The 15,518-nt window shown below is 40.3% G+C and overlaps 1 protein-coding gene across 3 annotated transcripts in view; it reads right to left on the reverse strand.

Moving 5' to 3' along the window:
- stxbp6 (syntaxin binding protein 6 (amisyn)) overlaps positions 1-15,518 on the reverse strand; it is a 340,603-nt gene that overhangs the window by 251,048 nt on the left and 74,037 nt on the right. The gene's annotated exons all lie outside the window — the stretch shown is intronic.

Raw genomic sequence — 15,518 nt, forward strand, 5'->3', positions numbered from 1 at the left:
GTATTGCCTTACCTGGAAGGGCGGTTTGGGGCCCTGAATGGTAGTAATGGAGGAGGTGCAGCAGCAGATGTGCACTTGTTCTGTTTGTAAGTATAAGTAACTGGAGGGAGATCAGTGGGGAGGACAAGGGAGGCGTGCAAAGAGTGATCCCTGCGGAAAGTGAAAAGTGGAGAGGAAGGAAAGATGTGCTTGGTGGTAAGATGCTGTTGGAGATGGCAAGAGATATGGAGACACTGAACATGGAGGCTAGTGGGGTGGTAGGTGAGGACAAGAGGAACTGTATCCCTGATGGGGTGAGGGCAGTGCTGATGGTGGAGGAAGGAAAGCCCCTCTTTAATTTCTTCTTTGATTCCTCCACTTCCTTCAAACAAAAGGTGTAGCCATGGGCATTTGCATGGGTCCCAGCTATGCTTGCCTTTTTGTTGGCAATGCACAACATTCTATGTTCCATGCCTACACTGGTAGCACTCCCCAACTTTTCCTTCACTACATTGATGACTCCATTGGTACTGCTTCCTGCACCTATGCTGAGCTCATCAAATTCTGCTCTACGGTCAAATTTACCTGGTCCACCTCCAACATCTTCCTCCTATTTCTCGATATGCCTGTCTCCATCTCTGGAGACAGTATGTCTATCCACTGATAGCTTTTATAAACCCACTGATTCTCCAGCTACCTGAACTACACCTCTTCCCACCCAGTCACTTGTAAAAATGCCACCCCCTTTTCTCAGTTCCTTCGTCTCCAATGCATCTGCTCTCAGGATGAAGCTTTTCATTCCAGAACTAATGAGATGTCCTCCTTCAAAGAAAGGGGCTTTCCTTTCTCTATCTAATCAGCACTGCCCTCACCTGCATCTCTTCCAGTTCATGCACATCTGCCCTCATCCATCCTCCAGCCACCCCATCAGGGATAGGGTTCCTCCTGTCCTCACTTACCGCCCCACTAGCCTCTGCATCCAGCATATAATTCTCTGTAAGTTCTGCAATCTTCAAAGGAATCATACCACCAAGAACACATTTCCCTTTCCACCCCCACCAGCCACTTTCTGCAGGGATCGCTCCCTTCACAATTCCCTTATCCATCCAACTCTCCCCACTAATCTCCCTTCTGTCACTTATCCTTGCTAGCAGAGAAAATGACTCACCATTCCCTACATCTCCTCACTCACTACAGGGTCCCAAGCAGCTCTTCCAGGTGAAGTGAAAGTTCACCTATGAGTCTATCGGGCTCATCAACTGCATCTGGTGCTCCCAGTGTGGCCTCCTGCACAATCTGTGAGACTGGCACAGGTTGGGAGAAGTCTTCACTGAGCATACCGGTATATGCTCCTTCCGCCAAAAAAGTGGGATTTTTTTTCCACCATCTCGAAACAATCCCATAGCCACTCGTGTCTCCTGTAACCACTCTTCTGCTGTCCCTATCACTGAGCCTTGTTCTTTCGCCTCTGCTGTATACAGGTAGGAGAAAGAGAGCCAAGTGATCAGATTTCATGAAATGCAGTCTAGGCATGGAATGGTAGATATGCTTTAATCATAGCATACAGTGGTCAAGAGTGCTGCAAGTTATATGCTGATGATAATTGGACAGAGATTTCTTCAAACAAACTCAACTGAAGTCCTCAACTATAATTTGAAATGCATTGGGTGGGCTATGTCTTGCTTGGTGATGGCAGCATTCATTACCTCAAGTGCATGATTAACATCGGTTTTTCATGGTATGTAAACTGTGGTCAGGAGCATGTAAAGTAGAGCAATACACACAGTGTGCTAGAGGAGCTCAGCAAGTCAGGCAGCATCTTCAGATGGGATAAACAGTCAATGTTTCAGGCTGAGACTCTTCTTGGCCTGAAACATCAACTGTTTATTTCCATCCATAAATGCTGCTGACCTGCTGAGCTTCTCCAATACACCTTGTTTATCGCTCTCGATTTCCAGTATTGCAGTACCTTTTGTATCTATCATGTTATATAGAACAGTCAGCAGCTAATTCGTTAGATGGTCCAAGTCAGGGGGAACATGACAAAACCTCCATGTCCAAGCACCTCAAACAGTTCATCATGAATCATAGACCAACACCTTCTGCCCTCTGAATCAGCAGTCCACTCCATCCTGTGTATCGAAAAGCCTTCGGGTCTTTTTGACATATCCAGGGAGTCCGGAATGAGCCATGTCTCCATGAAACACAGAAATTCCTCATTTCCCTCAGATACAGCAATCTTGCTCTTAGATCCTTAATCTTGTTCTCCAGCGACTGCATATTTGCTAACAAGATGCTGGGTAAAGCAACTTTCATTGCTTGGTGTTTCAGTGTAGCTGGGACTTTTGCCCTCCTCCCATTCATGGTGACATATCTTTATTCGCTTAAAAGGTGGTGCACCTACAAGCTTAAGAGTTAAGTAAGCCATGCTCTTCAGAAGATTGAATTCCCTTGTCCATTAAGACGGCTAAAAAATACATTGCTTAAAAGGGAAAATACAGGCTGCAGATTCCAGTAAGAGTAATTCAGAAGAGGTATATTTAGAAGACCTCAGACTGTACTGCATTTTTCTCTCTCAACTTCCATTATGTCACTATGTTTAATTTGTCATGTTAAGTTACATGTACTATATCTTAATTTAACTTTATATTAACTCTTCTGATTCTGGATCCTTGACTAAATCATCAGGATACCACAGTCAATTCGGATCGTTAATAACACATCCTCCTCACCGATAACAAACACTAGCCCGCTCAAGGATGCGAGCTCAGCCCACTGCTCTACTCTCTCTACACCCATGACTATATGGCTAGGCACAGCTTAAATGCCAACTATACATTTGCCAATGACACAATTATTGTTGGCGGAATTTCAGCTGGTGAGGCATACAGGAGTGAGGAAGATCAGTGGCTTGAGTGGTATCAGAACAACAACTTTGCACTCATTGTCAGTAAGACTAAGGAATTGATTGTGAGCTTCAGAAAGGAGAAGTCGAGCATACACACACCAGTCCCCAGAGAGAATAGCAGTGAACAGTTTCAAATTCTTGGGTGTCACCATCTCTGAAGATCTATCCTGGGTGCAAAATTTTGATACAATTACAAAGAAGGAACAACAGTGACTATATTTCATTAGGAGTTTTAAGAGCATTCTAACTGGTTACATCACCATCTGGTATGGAGGGGCCACTGCAAAGGACTGGAAAAAGCTGCAGAAAGTGGTGACCTCAACCAGCTCCATCATGGGTACTAGTCTCCCCAGCATCGAGGATAACTTTTAAAGGCATTACCTCAAAAAGGCAGCATCCATCATTAAGAACCCCCATCACCCATGACATGACCTCTTCTCATTGCTCCCATCAAGGTGGTGGTACAGGAGAGTGAAGACACACACCCAACAACTCAGGAACAGCTTCTTCCCCAGCACCATCAGATTTCTGACTGGACAATGTATCCATGTACACTACCTTACCTTTTTTTGCACTCTCGCTGCACTACTTATTTAATCTAATATATATTCTTCTTATTGTAATTCAGTTGTTGTTATTATACATTGCACTGCAGCCGCAAAACAAATTTCACAATGTTTGCCAGTGATATTAAACTTGATTCTGATTCTTACATTTGTCATTTTGTAATGTATTGTGCTACTGCTGCAAAAAGTTAATTTTCATGGAATTTATACCTAGATATGCACTGTATGTCCATGACAATAAACTTGTCTATCCCAGTTGTTTACACAGGGTATTGCTTGCAATTCCTGTAGAACAGTCAAATCATTTGGAGTTACAGACAGATAATTCAATCTGGTGACATCAATAGGGAGCAAATTCAATATTGTACAATTAGGTCTAGTCTGGTGCTAGATCATGAGGTCAGTCATCCAATATAGCCTTTACTCTGTAGAATGGTACCAGTGTTTACATTTCCATTTTATTAGAACCTCAATCTCTGTTGTAATAATTCCTCACCTATCTAGAAGAGAATGTTATTTTGGAGAAAAGCCGACTTGGATTTTAAAGTGGAAAGTGGCTGGGACACTTGTGTATTTCATGAGCAGCATCAATGAGAACAAAAAATGCTCAATGGAAATAAAGAGCATACTGCCTTTTTTGTCAAAAATCTGTAAGTAAAATGTAGCATTAAAATGCTTGAAGTACAGCTTTCCTTCCATACCAGGATACCTGTATCGAACAAACCTGCTTTCTTTGGATCTTCCTATTTGTTCACTTCTGCCGCCCGCATCAATGATCTCTTAAACTGTCCACTATTCAATTTCCCCTGCCCTCACTAATAAAGTCTCTCACCTTTTGTGCTTGCAAGAAACTTGTACCGAATGGGATTTACACACCTATCAGTGGCTGCAGAAACAAAACTTCTACATATCCATTTGTATTAGAATAGTCACAGAACACGACAGCACAGAAACAGGTCATTCAGACCACCTAGTCCATGCCTATTAATCTACCTGGTCCCATCAACTTGCACTTGGACCATAGCCCTCCACACCCCTCCCATCCATGCACCTATCCAAATTACTCTTAAATGTTGTAATTGAACCCAAATCCACTACTTGCACTGGCCGCTTGTACCACACTCTCACCACCCTCTGAGTGAAGATCCCCCCCCATGTCCCCCTTAAACATTTCACCTTTCACCCTTAATCTATGACTTCTAGTTCTAGTCTCATCAAACCTCAGTGGAAAAAGTGTGCTTGCATTTACTCAATCTATACCCCTCAATTTATTATACAGGTGGCCCTTGCTTTTCAAATGTTCGATTTACAACAACTCGCTGTTACGAAAGACTTACATTAGTACCTGTTTTCACCAACCAAAGAGGATTTTTGCTTTTACAAAAAAAGACACCGCTTTATACGTGTATTTACCCCGACAATGACTGTGAAGCCTTGTGCGGGGAGTTGTTTGAACATGCGTGTAAGTGCCGATTTTTTTGCTCCAAATGGATTTTGGCTGGCTGCCTTCCCAAGTTTGATAAGTGAAACTACACTGTACCTACAAAATTTCTACTTTATATAGGGTGTAAATTTATCATATCATTCCTGCTTTTACTATATGTTAGTGTTATTTTAGGTTTTATGTGTTATTTGCTTTGATTTGGTAGGTTCTTTTTTGGGTCTGGGAATGCTCAAAAAATTTTCCCATATAAATGAATGGTAATTGCTTCTTTGATTTACGACATTTCGGATTACAAACGGTTTCATAGAAATGCTCTACCTTCAGGTTGCGGGGGAAACCTGTACCCCTATCAAACATTATCCTACAGCCTAGGGAATAAAGTCCAAACCTTTCCATATAACTCAGGTCCTCAAGTCCTGGCAACATTCTTATAAATTTTCTTTGCACTCTTTCAATCTTCTTGATACCTTTCCTGTAGGTAGGTGACCATACTCCAAATTTTCAGGTTTAAAATGGCGCTGGTGAATCTCAGTCACTTCTGGCTGGTGGCCAATGGAACGAAGAAACACTAAATGCTCTGTTAATCACTCTTTTCTGGTAAACGATCAAAGCCTGTAAGTTCCCTTTGGACTTGGAGGCAGTTTATTGTTGCAGAACAAGGCCCAATGTATGATCGATTTAAGTGCTGGGCTGAACTGGGAAGATCAGGTACAGGCCAAACTGAGGTGGCAGGGTCCAAACCCTGGAGTGTACCAAAGCAACTGAACCTGATGTTTGGATGATGATTTAAGCGCTGGACCGAACTGGAAAGGTCAGGGTGTCGGGCCTGAGACAAGGGATGGACCAGTTCAGCTCTGCGAGGTTTACTCAGTTCTGCGCTGAACTAAGAGTTTGTGGACAGACTCTCTTTGTAGACTTCAGAACACTTTTGGCTTGCATTTATTGTTTGCATGATTTTTTTTTCTCTGCACATTGTGTGTTTGATGGCCTTTTTAAAAAAATGTATTCTTTTGCGTTTCTTTGTTTTGGGGCTGCAGTTTAGGAGATGAATCAAAGGTTGTCTAATCTATACATACTTCAATAATAAATGTACTTTGCACTTGAACTTTGAAATTCGGCCTCACCAATGTCTTAAACCAGTTCAACATAGCAACCCAGCTCCTGTACTCAATATTTTGATTTATGAAGGTCAATGTGCCACCCTATCTCTTTACGACCCTATCTACCTGCAACGCCACTTTCAAGGTATTCCCAGATTCCTCTGCTCTACCACTCTCCTCAGTATCCTACCAATAAGAAGAATCCACTTTCCTGATCAGTTGTTTATATACAAGTGAATTGAAATGGTATTATTGGAACATTATTTTTGTAAATCAAAGCACAATAGTTCCTAAAACCAGATGTATACAGACAAATTTTGCAGTCAAAAGACTTATACAAGATTAAGAAGTGAACCGGAAATCACATCATCACTTATAAGCATATGTTTACTTCAGCAGATTATAATAAGGAGCTTGAAAGTGATCTCCACAATTGAAATCTTCTTAACAATATTCCTCATACTTCTCAAGAAGGCTCTCAATCTACGTTTTCAAGAAAACTAAAAAGATGCAACTATATCAAATATTTAAGGTAAGCTATTTGAGGAATTTACAGGGAATCCAGATTGATTGTCTCCACATGACACTATGCACCACACTTAATCTGTTGTATTATGCGGAGTCCAGTTAAGCATTCTTCATCACCTGCTGCTGAATGACAAGTCAGCAAGAATCCAAGACGCACAACTGCTGAGCAACATACATCTCATTAACTGTGACAAATTGAAAACTCATTATTTCGTTCAAAGGCAATTTGCTTTACTTCTGGATTTATGATGAAACTACACTACATTATCAGCAAATCAGGCATGCTCTTGTTCAACTGGGAAGAATAACTTCTAAACAGAACAAAACAGACATCAGGGAGGAAATCTTTTGTCACTCTTTATGTACCCAATCCTTTGCAGGCTAGAATCTCTACTGGCTTGTCAATCCATTTGTCTTGTAGAAGCATTGCTGAGCCCTGTGCTTAAAACCACAAAGTTTTTCACCTTGATTTATGTTGCAAAGAATAATGCTCATGAAAAGCAGAGGAATGGTTTGCAAGGACCTCTATCCACTGAGCACATCTGCACTATTCAAGCAATGAAGGTAAGCAAATAGACTGCAAATTGCAAGAAAAAGAAAAAAATATACTCAAAAGAAAAATGCAACATGCTTTATAAATGACAAGAGATTGAAGCGTTGGAGATCAATGTCCTAAGTGTACTTTTCCACTAATAAACAATGCTGTATGTTGAATCAGCACGTTAATTAATAAATCAAAAGCATTGCCTTTATTCCAAGAGGATTTGAGCATTCTGGTGAGATTGTGTCTAGCATATTATGTACAGGCTTGGCCTTCATGTCTAAGTAAAGACACAGTTGTGATAGAGGAAGTGTATCATTAGGTTGATCCCCAGACTGGCAGATTTATCATGCAAAAAGAGATGGAACAGATGGAGCCCAAAATTCTCTTGCATTGAGAAAAATAAAATGCAATTTCATTGGAAAGTCCAAAATTCTGAAGTTGACAAATAAAATCAGAACCAGATTTATTATCACAAACTCATGACCTAAAATTTGTTCTGTTTTGCGGCTGGTGCACAGTGCAAGTACAAAATTACCATAAATTACAAAAACTAAAAAATAATACAAGAAAGGAATTACAAGGTAGTGTTTCTGGGTTTACAACCAGTCAGAAATCTGATGGCAATAGAGAAGAAGCTGTTTCTGAATTACTGACTAAGAGTCTTTGGTAGTAACAAGAAGAGGGCAAGTTATTTCAACACTCTATGTAAATAGGAACATGGCAAGCTTTGTTGGGCCAAATGGTCTGTTCTGTAGTGATGGATGCTGCCTTCTAAAGACACAGCTTCCTGAAAATGTCCTTGATAGTGGTGAGGATTGTGCCTGTGATGAAGCAGGCTGAGTCCACAGTCCTGTAGAGCCTCTTGTAATCCTGTACAATTGAGTTGGAAACCAATCTGAATGCTCTTCACCATACAGCCGTAGAAATCTTTAATGGTCTTTGATGACAAAAATTTGAAGCTTGGTGATGAGTACTGAAGGGATTAAAGTCTTGAACGCTGAGCTATAATCGATAAATAAAAGACTGATGTATGTTTTGCCATAGTCTAGATGCTCTGAAATAGAGAGTCAGTAAGAATATGTATGCCACAGACCTGTTGCAGTGGAACTGAGGCAGCACTGATGCTTTCCCTGGCTGAGCTTTCAAAGTTGTTACAACATAACATAGCAAAAATTAGTGAGAAACTGGAGTATTGCGAAGCTTTTAAGAAGCAACACAAGGCAACTGAAAATGCATCAAGGAGAGAAAAGATTAATTATGACGATAAGCTAGCCAATAATATAAAAAAAGGATAACCAGAAGTTTTTTTGGATATATAGAGAATAAAAGAAAGGCGAGAATAGAAATCAGACTTCTGAGAAATTACACTGGAGAAGTAGGAATGGGGGACAAAGAAATGACAGACCAACTTAAAAAGTATTTTCAGTCAGTCTTCACTGTGGAAGACACATGCAGTATGCCAGGAATTGGAGAGTGTCCGGTGGCAGAAGTGAGTGTAGCTACTATTACTATGGAGAAGGTGCTCGGGAAGCTAAAAGAACTAGAGGTAGGAAGATTGGCTCACTGACAGGAGACAGAACAAGAATAAAGGGGGCCTTTGATAAAAAATTGGCAACTAGTAACTAGTGAAGTTCCACAGCAGGGCGACTGAGAAGGGCTTAAATTTGGAGAACAGGCAAAGTGACAGATAGAATATGGTCTAGGGAGATGTATGACCATGCACTTTGTATTAGGAGTAAAGAGATTATTTTCTAAAAGGGGAGAAAATTCAGAAATCAGAGGTCCAAAGGGACTTGGGAGTTCTCATGCAAGATTCACTAAAGATTCATTTACAGGTTGAGTCAATAATAAGAAAGGAAATTGTAATATTGGCATTTATTTTGAGAGGATTCAAATATAAAAGCAAACATGCAATTCTGAGCCATTATAAAGCAGAGGTCAGACCACAGCTGGAGTAGTGTGGGCAGTTTTAGGCCCTCAAAGGACGTACTGACATTGGAGGGGGTCCAAAGGTTTACAACAATGATCCTGGGAATGAAAGGATTAATGCACAAGGAGCAAGCACGAGGAAATCTGCAGATGCTGGAAATCCAAACAACACACACACACAAAATGCTGGTAGAACACAGCAGGCTAGGCAGCATCTATAGGGAGAAACGCTGTCAACGTTTCGAGCCGAGACCCTTCGTCAGGACTATGAATGTACAAGGAGCATTTGATGTGCTTGGGCCTGTACTCACTTGAGTTTAGAAAAATGGTGGTGGGGGCCCTCATTCAATGGAGTGTATGTGGAGAAGATGTGTCCTATAATGGACAAGTCTTGGGCCAGAGGAGGCACAGCTTCAGAACAGAAGGATGTCCCCTTTAGAACAGAGATGAGGAGGAATTTCTATAGCCAGAGGGTGGTGAATCTGTGGAATTCATGCCATAGAAGGCTGTGGAGGCCAAGCATTGTATACTTAAAGCAGTGTTTGAAAGGTTCTTGCTAAGAGCATCAAATGTCGCAGGGAGGAGGCAAGAGAATGGAGCTGAGAAAGATAATAAAGCAGCCATGATAGAATAGCAGAGCAGAGTCAATTTCATAAGTTACACCTGCTTATTAATGCAAATATTTAATCGTACTGCCAGCAATACAATACAGAGAAGTATGCAGACATGATCAAGAGGTTCAGTTGCTGTTCTAACCAAGCATCAGAATAGGGAAGATATGTCATCGAAGAAACTTTGACCATGGAATTATTATTGGTGTCAGATGGGATGGTTTGAGTATCTCAGAAATTGATCTCCTGAAATTTTCATGCACAACAGTCTCTAGAGTTTACATAGAATGGTGCAGAAAAAAAAAACAATGTACAGTGAGTGACAGTTCTTTGGGAAAAAATGCCTTGTTAATAAAAGACGTCAGAGGAGAATGGCCAGACTGGCTCAAGCTGACAAGAAAGGCAACAGAAACTCAAATAACCATACATTACAAGTGTCACGCAGAAGAGCATCTCTGAATTCACAACACGTCAAACGTTGAAGTGCATGGGCTACAACTGCAAAAGATCCATTCCTTTACCTAATGAAGTGGCCACTGAGTGTATATCAAAATAAGTTTAAAATAAAGTTGAGAAGAATGTAGTGAGTTCATGGAATAGGCACAAGGGGTCAAATGATCTTCCCTGGCAGGTGCTGCTGTTTTTCTATGGTTGTAATTTAAACAGTTTGAAAAGCTGCCATAAATGAAGTTATGGATATACACACAAAATTTTTCAAGGATTTACCCAACGAGACCTAATACAAAATAAACATCATAAAATCTATAGAGAGAAGCACTGTCAACGTTTCAGGCCGAGACCCTTCGTCAGGACTAACGAAGTCCTCGTTAGTCCTGACGGAGGGTCTCAGCTTGAAACATCGACAGCGCTTCTCCCTATAGATGCTGCCTGACCTGATGTGTTCCACCAGCATTTTGTGTGTGTTGCTTGAATTTCCAGCATCTGCAGATTTCCTCGTGTTTGCATCGTAAAATTTTCCAGGATCTGTGGTCAAAGGCTTAGTCAAATTATATTCAGTATTAAACATGTGTCAAACCATCGCTGAAAATCATTACACTGCTGTAAACTTAGAATTTGATACTAGCCATGAGTTGTGAGATACATGCACATCTTTCTATTGGAATGGCAAGAAAAATCACTTATGTTCACTTAAGCGCTCCAGGTAGACTAGTTATACGATTGATGAGCCTTTGCCACGCCTGAAGGTCACTTCGGTTGAAGGTGCTATGTATGGTTTTATGCTCCTGATGTAATACAAGAGTGGTCTATCTACAGCCTTTGATTTCACTGTGTTTTAAATCATTCCAAATTCATAGGTTTTCTTTTTAACCCTAAATATGCTTGGGAATTGAGATTTTATAGAACAACTCCTCTAGAAATGCTTAAAGTGATACATTTTAAATAAGAATACCAAAGCAAACACACGGACATAAATATGTTGCACAGTGACTATTAACTGAGCCTAGATTCCAGTACATTTCAAAACATCTTTACATTCATTTGTTGTAGATTGAATGATGTTCTGTGAAATGTGGTTGCAAACAGATGACACGTTTCAAAGTTTGGTAATTGTTTTCATCAAGTTCAGGCCTATTTGTAACCACACTCAAAGCAGACAATGAGCTAGCTCTCAGCTGTGGTACATCCAGATGTTACCTTCCTGTCATGACTGAACCTTCTGTATGTCGATAATGAGTGATCCAGATTTATTCTCACTACAATTTATTGTAGTAGTTTTGTATAATCTGGACACAAGGACATAGTACAGAGGATATATAGAATTTAAAGTCAGGAAAAATGAATTCTATTCCAATTCTTTAATAACTCCACAAGGAATCATCACTGATTCAGTCCAATCTATTTGCTACAGTGTCTGCATCCAATCAGCTGCTGGCCACAGCCCCTGCAGTGTGTTCCTGATAGTCATGTTTCCTGCAAATAGGGTCATGACACCAACTGAATGCAAGGTGGGGACGGACAGGATGAATCTGTTGTTCCACAGCTCACTTACTGTAATTAATAGGCATACTTTTAAATTTGAGAATTCAAAATTAACAAAATGTTAAAATAAAAATAGTGAAGTTACCAAAAGGTATCAACAACCAAACAGTACAAATGAGATTAATGAAAGATTGAGAAATAAATATTAAATATAATTATCCCGGCATAGTTACATAAATTCTATTCAAAATTCGGTAATGCTGCTTCCAAGAATTCTGTAAATTCATAGTTTGCTAAAATGAACACTTCCTTGTCATAATGTTTATAACAGATGGCATATTATTCACTTTTAGTATGGGAAATTAATGGCCACAATGCAAGCCTGCTTCACCATATGTTACATTTTTAAAACATGAAATAACCAAAGCAAATGACATTTCGTAGTATTAAATAAATCAGTAAGCTTTGTCTTGGTGTTCCTTTTGAAATTGCACCATGATGTTTTTAATTTCTGCACATTGATGATTTAACAAAAGATATTATTGTTGAAGCACCTATAAAAAATAATGAGCAAATCCTTAAACCACATGATTTATTCACCACTGCCGTTTAAGGAAGGATTCAAACACTAAATAATGACCTGTGCATTGAAAATGTAAAACTCAGCGAGGCTACTAAGCTCTAAAAAGGAAATGATAGTCTCAAGAGGTTTTGTATTTGATCAGGACATTGATCTGGACTGTGGGGTGTCCACTGATGGTCAAACAATGTTCAAGTCCATCCACAACTCCACAAAGTGAAGCCAACACACCGCAATAACTTGGCAACATTTTGGGCTTAGTCAACTAAAGAACAAACTCGTGAGAGGTTCTGAAGATGAAAGGATTGGACACACCAAGATTATTCATATATATGGAAAAGAGCAAAAACAGTGATCATAAACATAATCAATGATTTGTACTTGGAGCAGTAAGAATGTGGAACTTAATGCATCAGGACAGGATGATGCAAAAAAATATTTTTGGGGGAGCAGGAGATGCATGAGCATGGAAGTAGTTTGGGTTAAGATGCTAGATTTTGATGGAGAAAAACAAAGATAACATATAGCATAAACACTGGTACACAAAGCAGTGTTCATCTTCAAGAAAAGAGTTTAACAACCTATCTTAATATTCTACAGCATTACGACCTGAGTCACTCAGTCATTATTCTGTGGTCCCTAAGACAAGAAATAATTGAAGCATCCACATAAATACTATGGCATCAACAGTAGGCCATTCATTGTATAACCAGCAGCTCACTTCCCACATCTTCAAATCCTTTCACCATCCACTAAACTGCAAGTGAGGAATGTTCTCCATTTGTCTGGATCCATCAATATAAGATTGCCAACTGCATTCAGGATAGATTTTCCTCTTCATTGGCACCTCTTCTATTATCTACACAATCAATCCCTAACAGCACACTATGGTTTTAAAACACATGGACAAAAACACTGCAGTTACTTGAGGACACTTTAGCAAATGGGGACAACTCCACCAGTGAATTCTCCAAATCACAAATCATTCTAATATAGGAATATTTCTAGCTAGCCTCCTTCCCCTCCCTTTATTTTTTTTTATTCTGGCATCCTCCCCCCTTTCTTCTCAGTCCTGATGAAGGATCTCAGCCTGAAACGTCAACTGTGTATTCATTTCCACAGATACTGCCAGACCGGCCAAGCCCCCCCAGGATTTTGTATATGACACTATGGAAATGTTGTATAATCAACATCCCTTCATGATCACTGGGCCCAAATCCTGAACAACTCATAGGAAAACCTTCAACAGAAGGACAACAGTAGTTGGAAAGGCTACAGTTCTTCACCATTATCTCAAGGGCAGACAGAGATAGGCATTAATTTGCTGACCAAGCCAGCGAACCACCTATCATGTAAACAACTATGGAAATAATTCAAAACAACATTAAATTCAATTGCTTCAACACAAACTTATTTTAGTGCAGGCCAGCAAGTTTGCCAATAATTACTTATTCTTATATTCCAGATTAACAGATATCCATAAATAGTTTGCACAGCACCTTCTGATGCACACAGGAGCCTTCTCTCCAAGCTGCTGAAGCACCACATGCAGCATTAAGGATTGCCTGCATCTACAAATACTGCCTTGTCCTACATTGTGCAGAGGTACCCATGAAAGGCTTCACTGCAACTGAATGATACATCAAAGTTTTGCTTTTGTACCTTGCACACTCCCAATGCAGAAGTGTTGGAAATACTCAGTTGGTCAAGGAATATTCACAGCAAGAAAATGGAATGTTTGAAGCTGATCAGATTCTTCTCTTCTCTCCATAGATGCCAAATGTCCTGCTGAGTATTATTTTTGTAGCAAGGAAGAAATTGAGAACAGACGTCATTCGGAAGATAGTTATTCCGCTGCTACCAGAGCTCAAACTACCAAGGTTAAGTGAACTGCTCCAGAACTTCTCTAAAAATATTGGAACCAGTGTGGAAAGAAGTAGAGGCATTTCATAGAGCTTACAAAAGTTTCAAAAAAACTAGGTAATGATAGAGATCTATAAGATTATAAGGCTAGCAGGAAGGAGCTTAAAGATGAAATTAGAAGAGCCAGAAAGGGCCATGAGAAGGACTTGGCGGATAGAATTCAGGAAAACCCCAAGACATTCTACAAGTATGTGGAGAGAAAGAGGCTAAGGCATGACAGAATAGGACCAATCAAGTGTGACAGTGGAAAAGTATGTATGGAGCCAGAGGAGATAGCAGAGGTACATACTTTGCTTCAGGATTCACTACGGAAAAGGATCTTGGCGATTGTAGGGATGAATTGCAGTGGACTGAAAAACTTGAGAATGTAGATATTCAGGAAGAGGATGTGCTGGACAATTTGGAAAGCATCAAGTTGGATAAGTCACCAGGATCGGATGAGATGTACCCCAGGTTACTATGGGAAGAGAGGGTGGAGATTGCTAGGCCTCTGGCAATGATCTTTGCATCATCAATGAGGATGGGAGAGGTTCCAGAGGATTGGAGGGTTGCGGATATTGTTCCCTTATTCAAGAAGGGGAGTAGAGATAGCCCAGAAAATTATAAACCAGTGAGTCTTACTTCAGTAGTTGGCAATTTGATGGAGAAGATCCTGAGAGGCAGGATTTATAAACATTTGAAGAGGCATAATATGATTAGGAATAGTCAGCATGGCTTTGTCAAAGGCAGGTCGTGCTTTACGAGCCTGATTGAATTTTTTAAGGATGTGACTAAATACATTGATGGAGGTAGAGCTGTAGATGCTGTGTATATGAATTTCAGCAAGGCATTTGATAAGGTACCCCATGCAAAGCTTACTAAGAAAGTAAGGAGGCATGGGATCCAAGGGGATATTGCTTTATAGATCCAGAATTGGATTGCCCACAGAATGCAAAGAGAGGCTGTAGATGGGTCATATTCTGCATGGAGGTCGGTGACCAGTGGTGTGACTTAGGGATCTGTTCTGGGACCCCTACTCTTCGTGATTTTTATAAATGACATAGATGAGGAAGTGGAGACATCGGTTAGTAAATGTGCTGATGGCACAAAGGTTGGAGGTGTTGTGGATAGTGTGGAGGGGTGTCAGAGGTTACAGTGAGACATTGAAAGGATTCAAAACTGGACTGAGAAGTGGCAGATGGAGTTCAACCCAGATAAGTGTGAGGTGGTTCATTTTGGTATGTCAAATATGATGGTAGAATATAGTATTAATGTAAGACTTTTGGTAGTGTGGAGGATCAGAGGGATATTGAGGTCTGAGTCAAGAGGACACTCAAAGCTGCTTTGCAGGTTGACTCTGTGGTTAAGAAGGCATACGGTGCATTGGCCTTCATCAACTGTACAATTGAGTTTAAGAGCTGAGAGGTAATGTTGCAGCTATATAGGACCCTGGTCAGACTCCACTTGGAGTATTGTGCTCAATTCG

This window comes from Hypanus sabinus, chromosome 2, assembly GCF_030144855.1.
Source record: "Hypanus sabinus isolate sHypSab1 chromosome 2, sHypSab1.hap1, whole genome shotgun sequence".
NCBI lineage: Eukaryota > Metazoa > Chordata > Chondrichthyes > Myliobatiformes > Dasyatidae > Hypanus > Hypanus sabinus.